The sequence below is a fragment of the Muscardinus avellanarius genome, assembly GCF_963383645.1.
Source record: "Muscardinus avellanarius genome assembly, chromosome: 7".
In the NCBI taxonomy this organism is placed as follows: domain Eukaryota; kingdom Metazoa; phylum Chordata; class Mammalia; order Rodentia; family Gliridae; genus Muscardinus; species Muscardinus avellanarius.
In genome coordinates, this window is record NC_137793.1 from 103773208 (window position 1) to 103787176 (window position 13969).

Consider the following 13969-nt stretch of genomic DNA (forward strand, 5'->3'; position numbering starts at 1 on the left):
TGGGCGGGTGGGCAACAACAAATAACTCATCCACAAAATCCTGAAAATATCAGTGAACTTAAAGCACCTGAAAACAAGCTAACTATACTTTATTATCTTAAATGGTGGCTAAAAAGAGAGGAGGAAGGAAAACTAATACTTTTTTTTTAATAAAAAAAGGAACTAAACTTTGGAAAAACCCATCCAGGGCAGAAAAAGGCATTTGGAGTAAAATTTAATGAGTCCTGGAAACAACTATAAAGTAATCTGTACACAACAGGATTGTGTGATTTCCAATTCTGGACATGTTCAAATCAAAGACTATAAAATCTACTATTCTAACATTTTTGGAGATAACTATTAGTAGGCCAGAAATTCATGTGATAAAAGGAAGTGTCTGGGCTTGAAAAAGATCACCAGGGCTTCAGCATGAGGACCAAAAATGTCCTCATAAAATGATCTTTATGTTTCCCAAATTACAATAGAAAGAATCTGTTTCAAGTGGGAGACGCAGTAAGGGAGAGAAGTTAGGTCTCTGAAAGATAAGGAAAGCTGGTAAAGCCACTGAGAGGTGGATCCTAGAAGTCATGGGCCACATCAGGATCCACTGTGGGTAAAATAAGGTCCCGGGATTATAAAAGGGACAGGCTCACAGTGTGTGCACAGCTTCCTGCAGGCAAGTTTTGTTTGTTTGTTTGTTTTGTGGTATTGAGGTTCCTGAAAACCCTTCTCCTTCCGGGCTACACTCCCAGACCTATTTTATACTTTTTATTTGGAAACAAGGTCTCTTAAGCCAGCACGGCTGGCTTCGAACCTGCACGATCCTCCTGTCTCCGCCTCCAAAGCGCGGGGATTACAAGCGTGTGCCACCACGCCCAGCTGCAGGCAAGTTATTAATAACACTCAGGTGTAGTCGAAAGGTTCTGGGCAGCCCTTCACTCAAGGAAAGAAAACAAAAAAGGATAAAATAGAAGCTAGGCATGATAACACACACCTGTAATTCCAGCTACTCCAGGAGGCTAAGGCAGGAGGATCACAAGTTTTTGGCCTGCCTGCACAACTTAGTGAGACCCTGACTCAAAAATAAAGAGAGCTGACTGAGGAGCTAAGGAGTGCCTTGGGTTCAATCTCCAGCACAAAAAAAGGATAAACTGTTTTTAGTATTATCTTTCTATGCTTCATGTTCAGAAGAGACTTCACAAACACCTCTGAGTATGACACGTGCTGGGCTGTGTCCCATGGAGAACAGACCCTGCCTTACTAACAACCACCACCCCACAGGAGGTATATTCGTTGGTGAGGGAGAGAGAAAATGGCAGGGACTATAAATGAATCCATGATGTTTTATTGACAGAGACACAACACTTTGTCTTAGCCAAAGATGTCAAAAATCTTTTCCAGCCAAACTTTTTTTTTAGCAAATTTTAAAATTATTGCCAGGATTGGTGGTGCACGCCGGTAATCCCAGTACTTGGGAGGCTGAGATAATAGAATCATAGGTTAGAGGCCAGCCTCAGCAACTTAACAAAATAGGGCTGGGAGGTCTGGCTCAGAGGTAGAAGGGCCCTGAGGTTCAATCCTCAGTACTCCCTCAAAAATTAAAATTGTATCATTAGCATCTAATTATACTTCAAATGCATTGTTGATTTAATTAGTTAACTATAACTAGACTGAAGGTTATTATATATTGTCAAACTACCGGATGGCCTTTCATAGGTGTGTCTAATTTTCACGTCTGAATTTCATACCAAAGAGCTGAACTATATCAAGGCATAAATATGACTGACACCCATTTAGCAGTTAACTTGGGGTCAAAGCACAAGCAGAGGAAAATTAACATGCTGTTTTCCTTAGGCTGTATAACACTTTCACTAATGTGGACTATAAAGAATTTGGGACTATATTATTCAATTATTTACATCAAAATAAGGTAACATAAAACCATCAAAGTGATAGAAACAATTCAACGAAATTATAAACAAAAAAATTCATTCCCTTCCCAGAAAATGGAACAAAGTAATCTGGGCTCTGGAATTGATTGGAAAGATAAGTAAATGAAACCAAAGGTAACGTTATTTTTTGAGGATCCTCATATTGTATTCATTATTTCTTCTTTATTCACCCAAACCAAACATCATAACTTACTAAAGAAATGAAGAAGTATCATTTTCTTCATTTTTATAATGAATATGTTCATTTTCCATGTAAAACTTTCTTTCTGACAAGCACGGAGCCCAGAACAGTGATGGGCGTGTGGGTGGGATGATGGTAGACTAGAACGTGGGGAACCTGACCTTGGCCTCTACTGAGCTTCTCCAAAGGGCGAGCTAATCTGACCACTAGCACTGCACACTTCAGTGGGAGCACACTCTTCCAGTGACGTGGGTGGAAACAGGTATAGAGAGGTGGTATTTTACATCACACAGTAAAGTCAGCAAGAACACTGGTCTAACAATGGGACAGAGGGCCTAACGACTCCTTAGTGTTTCAAAACTTAAAAGAACTCCCACATAGAAATCCAAAATTATAGGTAGAAATCAGTGATATTAGTGTGTCATGTACTTGTACTGATTATTATTATTATTATTATTATTATTATTTATTTATTTATTTTTTTGGTGGTACTGGTGTTCCTGGAAACCCTTCTACCTCCAGGTTACACTCCCAGACCTATTTTTATGCTTTTTATTTGGAAACGGTCTCTTCCCAGCAAGACTGGCTTCAAACCAGTGCTACCTCCTGTCTCTACCTCCCAAGCGCGGGGATTACAAGCATGCGCCACCACACCTGGCTTGTACTGATTAATTTTAAAATTATAAAACTCATTATTCATTGCAAAAATAGAAAATCTTACAAATGTATACAAACTAAAAAGCAAAATATCTACTCTCCCACCCCTACATTTCTTGATCTCTTATTCATAGCTTGAAGTATAGCCTTTTAGACTTTTCTGTGGATATGTACACATATTTAAATACATATTATATATATATATATATATATATATATATATATATATATATATATATATATGAATCAACAGGGTCAAGACAGGCATGGTGACCCAAGCCTGTAATCCCAGTACTTGGGAGGCTGAGACAGGAGGATTACAGGCTCAAGAATAGACTTTGTAACCTAGTGAGACTGTGTTTCAAAAGAAAAATCAGAATGGTCTGGGGGTGTAGTTCAGAGGTAGAAGGCCTCTGGGTTCACTCTCCAGTACCAAAACCAAACCGGAGCAAGATGAAGGTAACCAAAAGGGTCTTTTTCATGGCACAGTGAGTTTTCTGTGTATATTCTAGAGATTGAACCCAGCGGCATTCTGCCTCCCAGCTAGACCACTAGCCCTTTTTACTTATTTACTTACTTACTTAGTTTGATACAGGGTCTCACTAGGTTGCTGACAGTCTTGCTAAGTTACTGAGACTGGTCTCAAACCTGGGGTCCTCCTGTCGCGCCTCTCAAGTCCTGGGAGTCCAGAGGTGTGCCACATGCCTGGCTAAACAGTGGGTTATAGACACACCTCCCCATTCGCTATGTCTGGCTGTATCTTATTATTTCCCATGATTACAGAGTGTGCCTGCACACACCATGACTGACAAGTATTTTTCCACTAGTAAAACTGATCATCATCATATAATTAATAGCAGATATTTAAGTAAGTTTCAGTTTCTCATGATTACAAACAATTATAAAATGTGCATCCTTGGTGGTGCATGCTGGTAATCTCAGTACTTGGGCGGCTGAGACAAGGAGGATCGCAAGTTCAAAGCCAGCCTCCTCAACTCACCAAGATCCTGTTTCCAGAAAGAAAAGAAAATAGGGCTGAGTTGTACTTCAGAGGTACACTGCCCCTGGGTTTAATCTCCAGCACCACAAAAATAAATAAAATAAAACGTGTATCTTCGCTCCCATCTCTGCATACTGTGTGGGCAGCTCCACGGTGCTGATATCAAGTGCAGACTTAATGTCCGTGGAGCGTGCAGCCGGAAGGACAGAGCCGACTTGTCCTGCGGTGCCTTCGAGCTTCCTCAACCGGACACTGTTTTTAACTAACTCTGGTAAGCTGCTCGTTTTACCCTTCCTGACAGTGACCCTGCAGCTTAGCCTAAGAAGACTCAGAAAGTTCACTGCAAACCCAGACAAATGCATTTTCACACAAAAGAGGAATAAAGTCAGAGGAGGAAGAAGAAACAGAAGAAGAGCTCACGATGCAAAAAGTGCAGCACAACGTGAGGCAGACCCTGCCCTGAGCCCGTGTTATCAGCATGCCAGGGAGGGAGGCTTGCAGGAAAGGCCTGGACTCTTGCCCGAAGCCCACAGTGGCTTTATGTTTGCCAGTCCTGGGAAGAAACTTTCCGTTCTTGATAGACTAAGAAGCGGATACAAATGTGAAACTTTTCAGATTCCAAAAAGGAAAGCAACATCACAATATCGGGACAAAGAAAAGAGTTGTTGGACAATGGCCCTTCTCTCGTACCCTGCCTGGCTCCACTCCTAAGGTCTAACGTATGCCCTATCCGGAACCGAGTGGAGGGTGTGCGGAGGGCAATCCTGGTTTGAAGTCACAGACATAGAAAGAAGTTGGGACTGTTACACTAGAGACATCACTTGGCTCCGTGCACAGAACAAGAAAGGGGGCCCCCGAGGAGTCAGGGCTTCCTGCTCCCCAGCTGGACCACCTGGGGACCGAGGCTCGGAGGGGCCAGGTAGCTCCGCTGGGCGATCCGGAAACATCTCGGGGTGGTGGCTGCCTTCACCCACTTGTGCCATTGGTTGTGACTGCAAATGACCTATGTCACGAAGGACATTCTGAGATACCTGGAAAGAGACCTAATTGCTAACAGTCTCACAGCCCCTTGTGGGAGTCACAGAAGGGAGGGGTGGGAAACGGTAAAATGTCCCCATGACATCTGTCAGCGCTCACGCAAATCAGCTCAAAGACTCCACCACCCATCACAGACAGAATGACAAGACGCACCACGACGCGTGTGGCTCCAGGCTGGAAGAAGGTGACTGCTGTGAATAGATACATTCATGTGCACACATGCACATCGTCAGAACACTCTAGGGAGAAGATCGACTCAAAGACGCCCAATTGTAAGAGTAACTGCAAGAGATGATTCTCAAATGGCTTGTGCAGACTAAGGAAACTTCTGAAATCAAACGGAAAGATTAAGATTGTGACTCAGGGCCAGGCGTGGCGGCGGCACACTCCTGTAATCTCCGGAGGCCAACGCAGGATTGAGGCCAGCCTGGGTGATGTAGCAAGACTCTGTCTCAAATGACAAAAAAAAAAAAAAAAAAAGAGGACTGGGGGTGCAGCTCAAGAGTAGAGCACGCCTGGATCCAATCCTCAGTACTGAAAAAAAAAAAAAAAAGATCGTGCAGAGACACGTCAGTGCAACTGCTTCTTTTTCCAAATGAGAGGAGCTTTGGTGGGCTCCAGAGCAGAACTCCTTAGTGTTGCAGAGGTACGGACCTGAAGGACGTTCGGTGGGTGGCCAGGGTGGCCCCCACCTGACGCAGAGGGACACCAGGATGTGCTTTCTACCTCTGGCTTTCTTGGCAACACAGGAAGCATTGCTGTCTGCCAGCCTTTTCCAGCCGACAGGGGAAAAGGCGCACTCGGACGTCAATATGAGGAAATGACTAACGTAGCTTCTGAGGCTCTTCCTTCCAGAACAACGATCCCTGGGGAGCGTTAGTCCACTAATTAACCTAATAACTAATGTGTGCCCTTTACTTTCCAGATTCACAAAATTGTATGTGTGTCTGTGATGAGCATGGCAAGAGCAGAGTCCAGGGCCCATGCAAGCGCGTTTAAGTTGAGAGGGAGCTCCCCACTCCCAGAAAATAATGCTAGAGCTGAAGGAAGAGCTGCAGGGGCGAAGACCCGGGGCAATAATGCGAGCAAAGGCCCAGGGAAAGAGCAAAATGCCCAGGGCGTTTAAAGAAGAACTACTTAACAGAAGAGAAGAAAGGGAGGGATATGGCCCTGGGACTTGCTATTTCCATGAATTTCCTAGCCAATCAGAAACCCCACTTAACAAGACCTGGTTAGAAGGTATAAACTGCCTTGGGTGAGGTGCAAGGAGATAGTCCAAGACTTCCAACCGCCCTTGGGGCTGACAGGCAGACTGCAGAATGACAGGGCTGAGAAGAGCACCAAGGAAGCTTTGGCTCAGACCAGAGCTGCATTCATTTTAATGAATGCAGAGGTTTTAGGTAAGTTGATTAAATCACACTCAAATCCCAGAGGTGGGAGAACACTCCAGAAATGGTAAAATGATATACAAAAAACCACTTTTTTTCTAGGTATAAATCTCATACAGTGTCATCTCCTAGGAAAGGAATGGGATTACTATGACAGGAAGATCAACCGCACCCATTCGGAGCTCTGATTCCCTCCCCAGAAATCTATTTGAGATCATTTATTGTCTCAGATTAGACACAGAACTTTAAAAAAAGAAAGCAGCAAATGTTTTTCTAGTTTAGGACCTTCTCCAAAAGCTTGTTCTTCTCCCCATGCCGATGATGAGCAGGTAAGAGGACCTCCGAGGATGCCGAGCCTCCGGCGCTGTGGCCAGGGCCTCTGCGGGGCTCCCAGGGTGGGTCCGGTGTCTGGGTCCTTCGGGAGTGAAGCTAAGTCACCCTTGACACTGACTCTGAGCTGGCCTCTCCGCCTTGTCTTCCTGGTCACAGAATGGCTTTCCTGTTTCGAGGAAGGTGGCTAAATAGAGGTTCTCTGAGACCTCTGGCTAGATGGTTGTCCTGATTTTCTTCCCCTTTCTTTCTGCTTTTTGTTTTGTTTTGGATCTCTCTCTCTCTCTCTCTCTCTCTCTCTCTCTCTCTCTCTCCCTCTCCCTCTCCCTCTCCCTCTCCCTCTCCCTCTCTCTCTCTCTCTCTCTCTCTCTCTCCTTTCCTCCCTCCCTCCCTCCCTCCCTCTCTCCCTCTTCCTCTTTCTATCTCTCGGAAGCATTCTTATCTGGACTCCTCAAGGTCCTGCATTGCCTTCTGGTACTTTCCATTGTTACACTGGTACTTGTGGTTTACTGAGGATTAGAATACTGGGAGGGGAAGTGAAAAAGCGCCTGAGATGGGACCAGGGAAATAAATGCAAACAGAGCCAAAGCCAAGCGCCAGAATGCAAGGATAGGGCGGCGGGCCTGGGGCAGCTGGAGGAGGCCAGGAGGAGGCGGGAAAGGATTCCCATAGGAAGACACAGAAATACTGCATAGATGTATGCGGAGAGCCCCAACAGTAGGATGAGATGAGCCTGAATCCGGTAACCCAAGGTCAAGGTTGCTAACGCATCTGTCTTTCATTCCCACACTAAATACTAAAGAGAAGGATTTCCCCCTTCATCAGGGGGAAAGAAGCGGAGGCCACGTATTGTTGAGGTTAAGGCCTGGGTGAGAGCTAAGCTCTTTCATTTAGTCACTGCATGACCTTGGACATGTTCCATAATCTACCCAGCTCCTGATCTGAAAATGGAAATAATAATAGGGTCATTATGTGAACTCTAAAAGTACATTTGGTACTATTCCTACTAAGTAGTCGATAACATCTAATATTAGGGAGAAAAAAAAAAAGCATTGCCACGCTACAAAATTCTCTTTTAGGGGCTTCAGCAACTCATTCTCTAATTCCTCACACCCAGGAAGGGAGTTTTCATGTTATAAATAGGCCTCTATTTAAAACGAAATTGCTGAGGCCTTCGATGGTGCTTGACCACCTGAATGGAGTTTCCTTGGGTGTCGGGGCTGCGAGGCCCGTGCTGGGAAGCAGGCTCTCACTGGATGAGGGCCAGTCTCATCTTCCCTCCACTCTCCTCACACCCTGCAACCTGCCTCCTTCCCCAGAAAGCAAGTCTTAACTTCATCATTTCATAACAGCTGCTTGGGGACCTTGCTCAGTGTGTTCCTAAAGGAACATCCAGGCAAAACAGCGAGGATTAAAGGAAATAATGCCAAACTACAAGATCTCAGAATGATAGACAAGCTACAACGCCAGTCACCACTGGGATACCAGAACTCCATTCTTCATGCATCTCTGCAGTCTTGTTGCTATGATACAGGCAAATGTGTGTGCGCTGGGGGGATGGAGGGTCATGAGCATCTCAGATCCTGAGGGTCCTTAAATGAAAGGCCTGACACACAAGACCTGGCGCGGCAGCCTGGGTCCTGCAGTCCTTTGGGCCTGAGTCCAAATACCAGACCTGTCACTTGGTCTGCTGTGTGATCATAGTCAAAGCATGCGACTTAACTGAAACTCCAAATAAATATGCCTATCGACTAAAGGCAAAAGCCGGGCGTGGTGATGCACGCTTGTAATCCTAGTACTTGGGAGGCTGAGGCAGGAAGAGCATAGGTCCAAGCACGGCTTCAGCAAGTAGTGAGACTCTCATCAACCTAGCAAATCCCTGTTTCACAATAAAAATAAAATAGGGCTGGAGTGTAGCTCAGAGGTAGAATGTCCCTTTTATATAGCATGTTACTTCTTTGTTTCTTCTTTCGTTTTATTCTTACCTTTAAAAACGACTCCTCTCATAATCTTTAATTCTTCTAAATTTGGAGTTTTAATTATTCTGTTTGTTCTGTCCTTCACCCCTCCTTCCCCCCGGTTTTATCACAATGACTCCAGCTAATTTCAGTCGCCTTCTTAGGGTATTTGGGTTTTTGGGCTGAACATTGACTGCAAACTCTCTGGGAATATTTTTTAAATGCTTTCCATCCCGAAGTTCCCAAGGCATTCATTAAGAATTAGCCAAACTTCTTTAAATCGTCTCCCTCTTCTTAAAAGAGTGTCCAACATCTTCAGTGACTACTATTTGAATGACGATTACCAGGGACTGAAGTCTGGTTTCGCTATTTACAATTTCTGGAAAGAGATTAAAAGTGTGACATCTGCATCATCTGAACGTGTGCGGGAGAAAACAGAACAGTGTCAGCCATGGGAGCACTGCTGCAGTCGAGAGATCGGAAAAACAGAGCTTGACATTCCAGAGAGGAAGTGAGGACATTGAGCGAAGGAACCGGAAACGAAAGCTCCTGCAGCACTTTAGCAGCCAAGGAAAGCAAGCAAGCATCGTTTCCTCGGGAGTTTTAAACCCTCCTTTAAAGTGTGAGTGTGTGTGTGTGTGTGTGTGTGTGTGTGTGTGTGTGTGTGTGTGTGTACATATATGATAACCTCATACATTTCAGAATGAAGATTCCTGATGTGAACGCTCTATATGGTTACTCTCCCCTCCTTTTATTCTCTTTACTTCTGAATTCAAAATAACTGTAATAATTTTGCCCTAGAAAATGTTCCCTTTTTTGCTGGGTGTGATGGCCCATGCCTGGAATCCCAGTACTTGGGAGGCTGAGACGGGAGGATCATAGTCTTGGTAACGTAGCGACACTTTGGCGACCTAGAAAGGCCCTATTTCAAAACAAAAAACAAAAAAACAAAGAGCTGGGGGTGCAACTCGGGGGTGGAGGTGCAGCTCAGAGGCTTTAGTCCCCAGTACCAAAAAAAAAAAAAAAAAGCCCCCTTATTCTATCTGGTTCAAACTTTACTATTCTAAAAGATGGCATTTTATCATGTAAAGACTTTAGCAGGCAGGGTGAAGGGGAGGACACAGGAGGAATGAATGTGAGCAGAGATGTTTTCTTCCGTCTTAGGAAGTGAGTTTCCTGATTCCTAAGTAGAGGCCAGTAAAGGGGCCCTAAAAAGACATGGCAGAACGTATTATACACATGGGTCCAGCCCTAACATCAGAAATCTCCCTGCGGCAAACATCTGGAAGCAAGCCTGGGAGGTTGAATTCTTTGCAACAGAAGCCATCCTTGTTTTAGCCAGATCACACTAGAGGGCCCTGATATTGCACAAAGCCTGAAGTGGGCACACTTGGGCTGGAGTTACAAATACTCTGCGCGTGGGAGTCACTCTGCACAACCTGACACTTTTTAAACGCATGAAGAACACTGGTCACTTGTGCTCCGGGCCACCAGAAACCAGTCTTTCATCTCAAATGCTTCATCTATATTTCTACCTTTTCTCTCTTTAAAGCTCTTTTATATCCTCTGATGAGTTAATTAGATCCATATTTAGAAATACAGGAAAGACTTTTAACTTGGTATTAGGGAAGCTGTATAAAATGAAAGGGTCACTATGATTTACTACGGAAACTGAAAAACCAATGTTTGGGCATGTTTCCATTCATGGTTAAACCTGATTCCCTGTCCCCTCCCCCAGTCCCACCCAGCTCAGCAAATCTGAGGGCAACTGCCCCAGAGCAGGATGTTTACTTCCTAGACTGCCGCTCATTCCCGCTGTCTGCGTCCCACCTGAAATCACAAGAGAATGCGCTGACAGCAAAGAGAAACAGCGAGCACCCACCACCACGCCACCACGGTGGCCACGTTCAGTGGCGTCTAAGACAATATTGGTTTCGTTTTTTTAGCTTTTAAAAGATGAAAATGAACATCAGAAACCAAAACAGAGAGATGGTCCAAAGAGGATACTGAACTTCAGAGAGATGCCCCGGGCCGCCTCTCTCTGTTGGAAAGGCTTTGTACCCAGCCCTGATAAGGCCAGAAGGAGCACACAGGCGGGCCTGACCCACGCAGTCATAGTCCTGATATCACAGCTGCTCCCCATGGTCATAAACAGCCAGCTGAGCTACAAGGAGCTGTCGTCTAAGCTGGAATCTAAGCTCTCCCAGCTCCTTACCCAGGGCCTCGCACCTCACTGTGGCTTGGCCTGGACCATCTCTGCATTTGACTTGCCTTATTATAATAAAGGGGCACAAAAGAATAAATGTCCAAAGATACATGCTTAGTTTTCACTTTAACGTTTTCACTTAAGGACGGCGGCCTCCTCCCTACATAGCAGGGTTTCTTTTTTTTTTTTTTTTTTTTTTTTTTTTGGTGGTACTGGGGTTCCTGGAAGCCCTTCTACCTCCGGGCTACACTCCCAGACCTATTTTTACATTTTTATTTGGAAACAGGGTCTCCTAAGCCAGCGCACGCGGCTGGCTTCGAACCTGCGCAATCCTCCTGTCTCTGCCTCCCAAGCGCGGGGATTACAAGCGTGCGCCACCACGCCCGGCCAGCAGGGTTTCTAACTGAGCATTACTGACATTTAAGGTCAGATCGCTCTGGGAGTGCGGAATTGTCTTGTGCATTCTAGAACTGTTTACAGCATTCCCGGCCTCTATCCACTAAATGCCAGTAGTTTCTTCCCTCCAGCAAAGTTAGGACAACCAAAATGTCTCCACCCATTGCCAACTGTCCGTGGGACACAGTCACTCACCAGGAGTCAGCCCCAGATAGCCCCAGCTCCCACATCAGCCACCAGAAAGCCTTCAGTCACGGCGGACAGGTCAGACACCAGCGAGCTGGGAGGACCTGGGGGTCTGTGACTCCTCGAAATGGGGAAGGGGCTTCCCTGTTGTTCTTGGGAGGGCAAAGCGGTGCCTGTCTAGAAATGGAACTTCTCACAAGGATAACTTCAGGGGGGAAAAAAGAGAGCAAGAAGGTAATGGTAAAGTGGGGTGGAAAATAATACAAGGAAAAACGGAAGCAAAACATAACTGAGAAAGCCAGAAGAGGTGGGTGGCCGTAGGCCGGGGTCTCCACGCCCGGGATGTGCGGGACAGGGCAGCCCGTTACGGAACAGAGAGGGATATCCCTGCCAGCCATCATGTCTTTATAAAGGCAACTCAGTCTGAAGAGAAGGGTCAAGAACTTTCCACCAAGTCACTGCGAGGCTTTAGGAAAGGACCATTGTCCCCCATGATGGACCCCTCGGGGGAGTTCTGTGTGAAGCCCTTTGTTGACGTCTCCTGGGCTTAAAGCACTGAAGCCCTTTTGAACAGCTCAGCCTGGAGTTGCTCCCGCATCCGTGTTCCTGGTGCACAATGAATTTTAGTGGGGCTTGGGAATAATGAACATGACTTTTCACATGGAGGGTACAATCAGTTTTCTTAACTGCTATTTCTCAAAAACCTACTTAATCTCAAAACACCCGCTGGGAAACAAAAAGCTCAGGGCATTTTTTCGGGCTGCCCCCCATCCTGGTGTGCTCGGCTGCTAATTGAGTGGGGGCTCTAGATCTGACTCAGTTCCAATCTGTGGGTGACGACAAGCTGGCATCTGAATCCCCACGGTCTAGGCCACGCTCGACAAGCTGGTCACCCGACTCCTATGGTAACTCTTCTTCTCCATACGCTCACAAGTACCCATCACAAAGAGGCTTACTTAAAAACACACAATTTTAATGAGTTTTCATAGATAAAAATGTGTTAAATGTCTCTAATTCTCGTTATTATATTAATTAATTAATTAATTAATTAGGTGGTACCAAGGATTGAACCCAGGGACACTCTACCCCCAGCCCTATTTTACTATTGTCATGGGGGACAATGGTCCTTTCCTAAAGCCTCACAGTGACTTGGTGGGAAGTTCTTGACCCTTTTCTTTCAGTTTGAAACAAGGTCTCACTAAGTTGCAAAGGACCTCACTAAGTAACTGAGGCTAGCTGTGAACCTGTGATGCTCCTGTCTCAGCCTCCCTGGTACTGGGATGACAAGTGTGTGCCACCATGCCTGACTAATTCCTACTATTTATAAACTCTAATATGCATGGAAATCACTGGAGAATCTTGTTACAATGCAGATTCTGATCCAGCAGGAGCAAGAAATTCGGATTTCTTTTTTCCTTTTTCTTTTTTCCTTCTTTCTCCTAATGGCACTAGGGATTGACACAGAGGCATTCTATGCCCAAGTTACACCCTCAGTCCACCACTTTTTTTAAACAAGGTCTCCCTAGGTTGGAGAGTCTCGCTACATTGCTGAGGCTGGCTTTAAACCTGTGATCCTCCTGTCTCAGCCTCCCCAGTACTGAGATTCTAGGCATGCACCACCATGCTCTGCTGAAATTGTGCATTTCTAACAGGCTGCCAGGTGGTGATGATGCAGGGGAACCACGCTCACCCCTGAGTAGAAAGGCTGGGGGTCTAATCCATCCTGAAAAAAATTATTTGCTTACATCGTCTCCCTCCTGTCATAGCTTTTTATGGCTGACTGCCCCCCACTTAACAGGCCCTCTTGCAAGACACTGAGGCCCTTTATGACTTGACGCCAACCTGGCTTCAGCATGTCCCTCACCCTCCACGCACACCAGGGAGCCATTACTCCAATTCCGTGTCCTTCTCCAAAACACACGCCTGCCAAGTTTCTCTGAGCTGGCTCTGCTGCTCCCTGTGCGTGGAGGGCTCTCCTGCCCAGGTCTTGTTCACCCTCAACGCCCAGCAGAAGTGTCTCCTCCCGGAGCCTCCCCAGCCCTCAACGGTGCAAGCGTCCCTCCCACCACGCCTTGCACTCGGCGCCCATTGTCTACCTAGTGTGTCTGTTTTTTGCAATAAAATCATAAAATAAAATTATAAACCTAGCTCAGGAGTTTAAACGATTGAATCTCAGTTTTCTAACTCTCACATGCCTGGCTCCACCAATGAATCCTCTGAGGAATTAAACATTCCATAGGATCCCCCTTAGATTTTAAGGACTCCCCAAAGGAGTCCTTAACACCAGAGGTTTGGGCACCAGAGCCCACATCTAGCTGCTCAAAGGCAGCCCGTAGCGGCCCACCCTCCACTCTTGGCTGCTCATTCTTTGCCTCCGCTAAAATATGAAAAGAACTAAGACTCTTTAAATTTCGTTCCCTTGGCTTTTTTGTTTGTTTTCTTGTTTCTTTTGTTCATTTGCTGTTGTTTTACTGTGGAACTGAGGATTAAGCCCAGGGGCATTCTACCTCTCACCTATACCCTCAGCCCTATTTCATTTTTATTTTTAAAACAGGGTCTCAGTAGGTTGCCATCCTCTTGTCTCAGCCTCCCAAGTCCTGGGATTGCAGGCATGTGCCAGCAGGCCCGGCTTCACTTTTTTGTTTGTATCCCTTAGCACAGTAACTGGCACCGTGGGTGCTCAATACATTTCTACTGG

General features: G+C 45.7%; 1 protein-coding gene across 6 annotated transcripts in view; it reads right to left on the reverse strand.

Annotated features, from left to right (window-relative positions):
* RGL1 (ral guanine nucleotide dissociation stimulator like 1) overlaps positions 1-13969 on the reverse strand; it is a gene marked incomplete at both ends in the record, with an annotated part of 162133 nt that overhangs the window by 44930 nt on the left and 103234 nt on the right. The gene's annotated exons all lie outside the window — the stretch shown is intronic.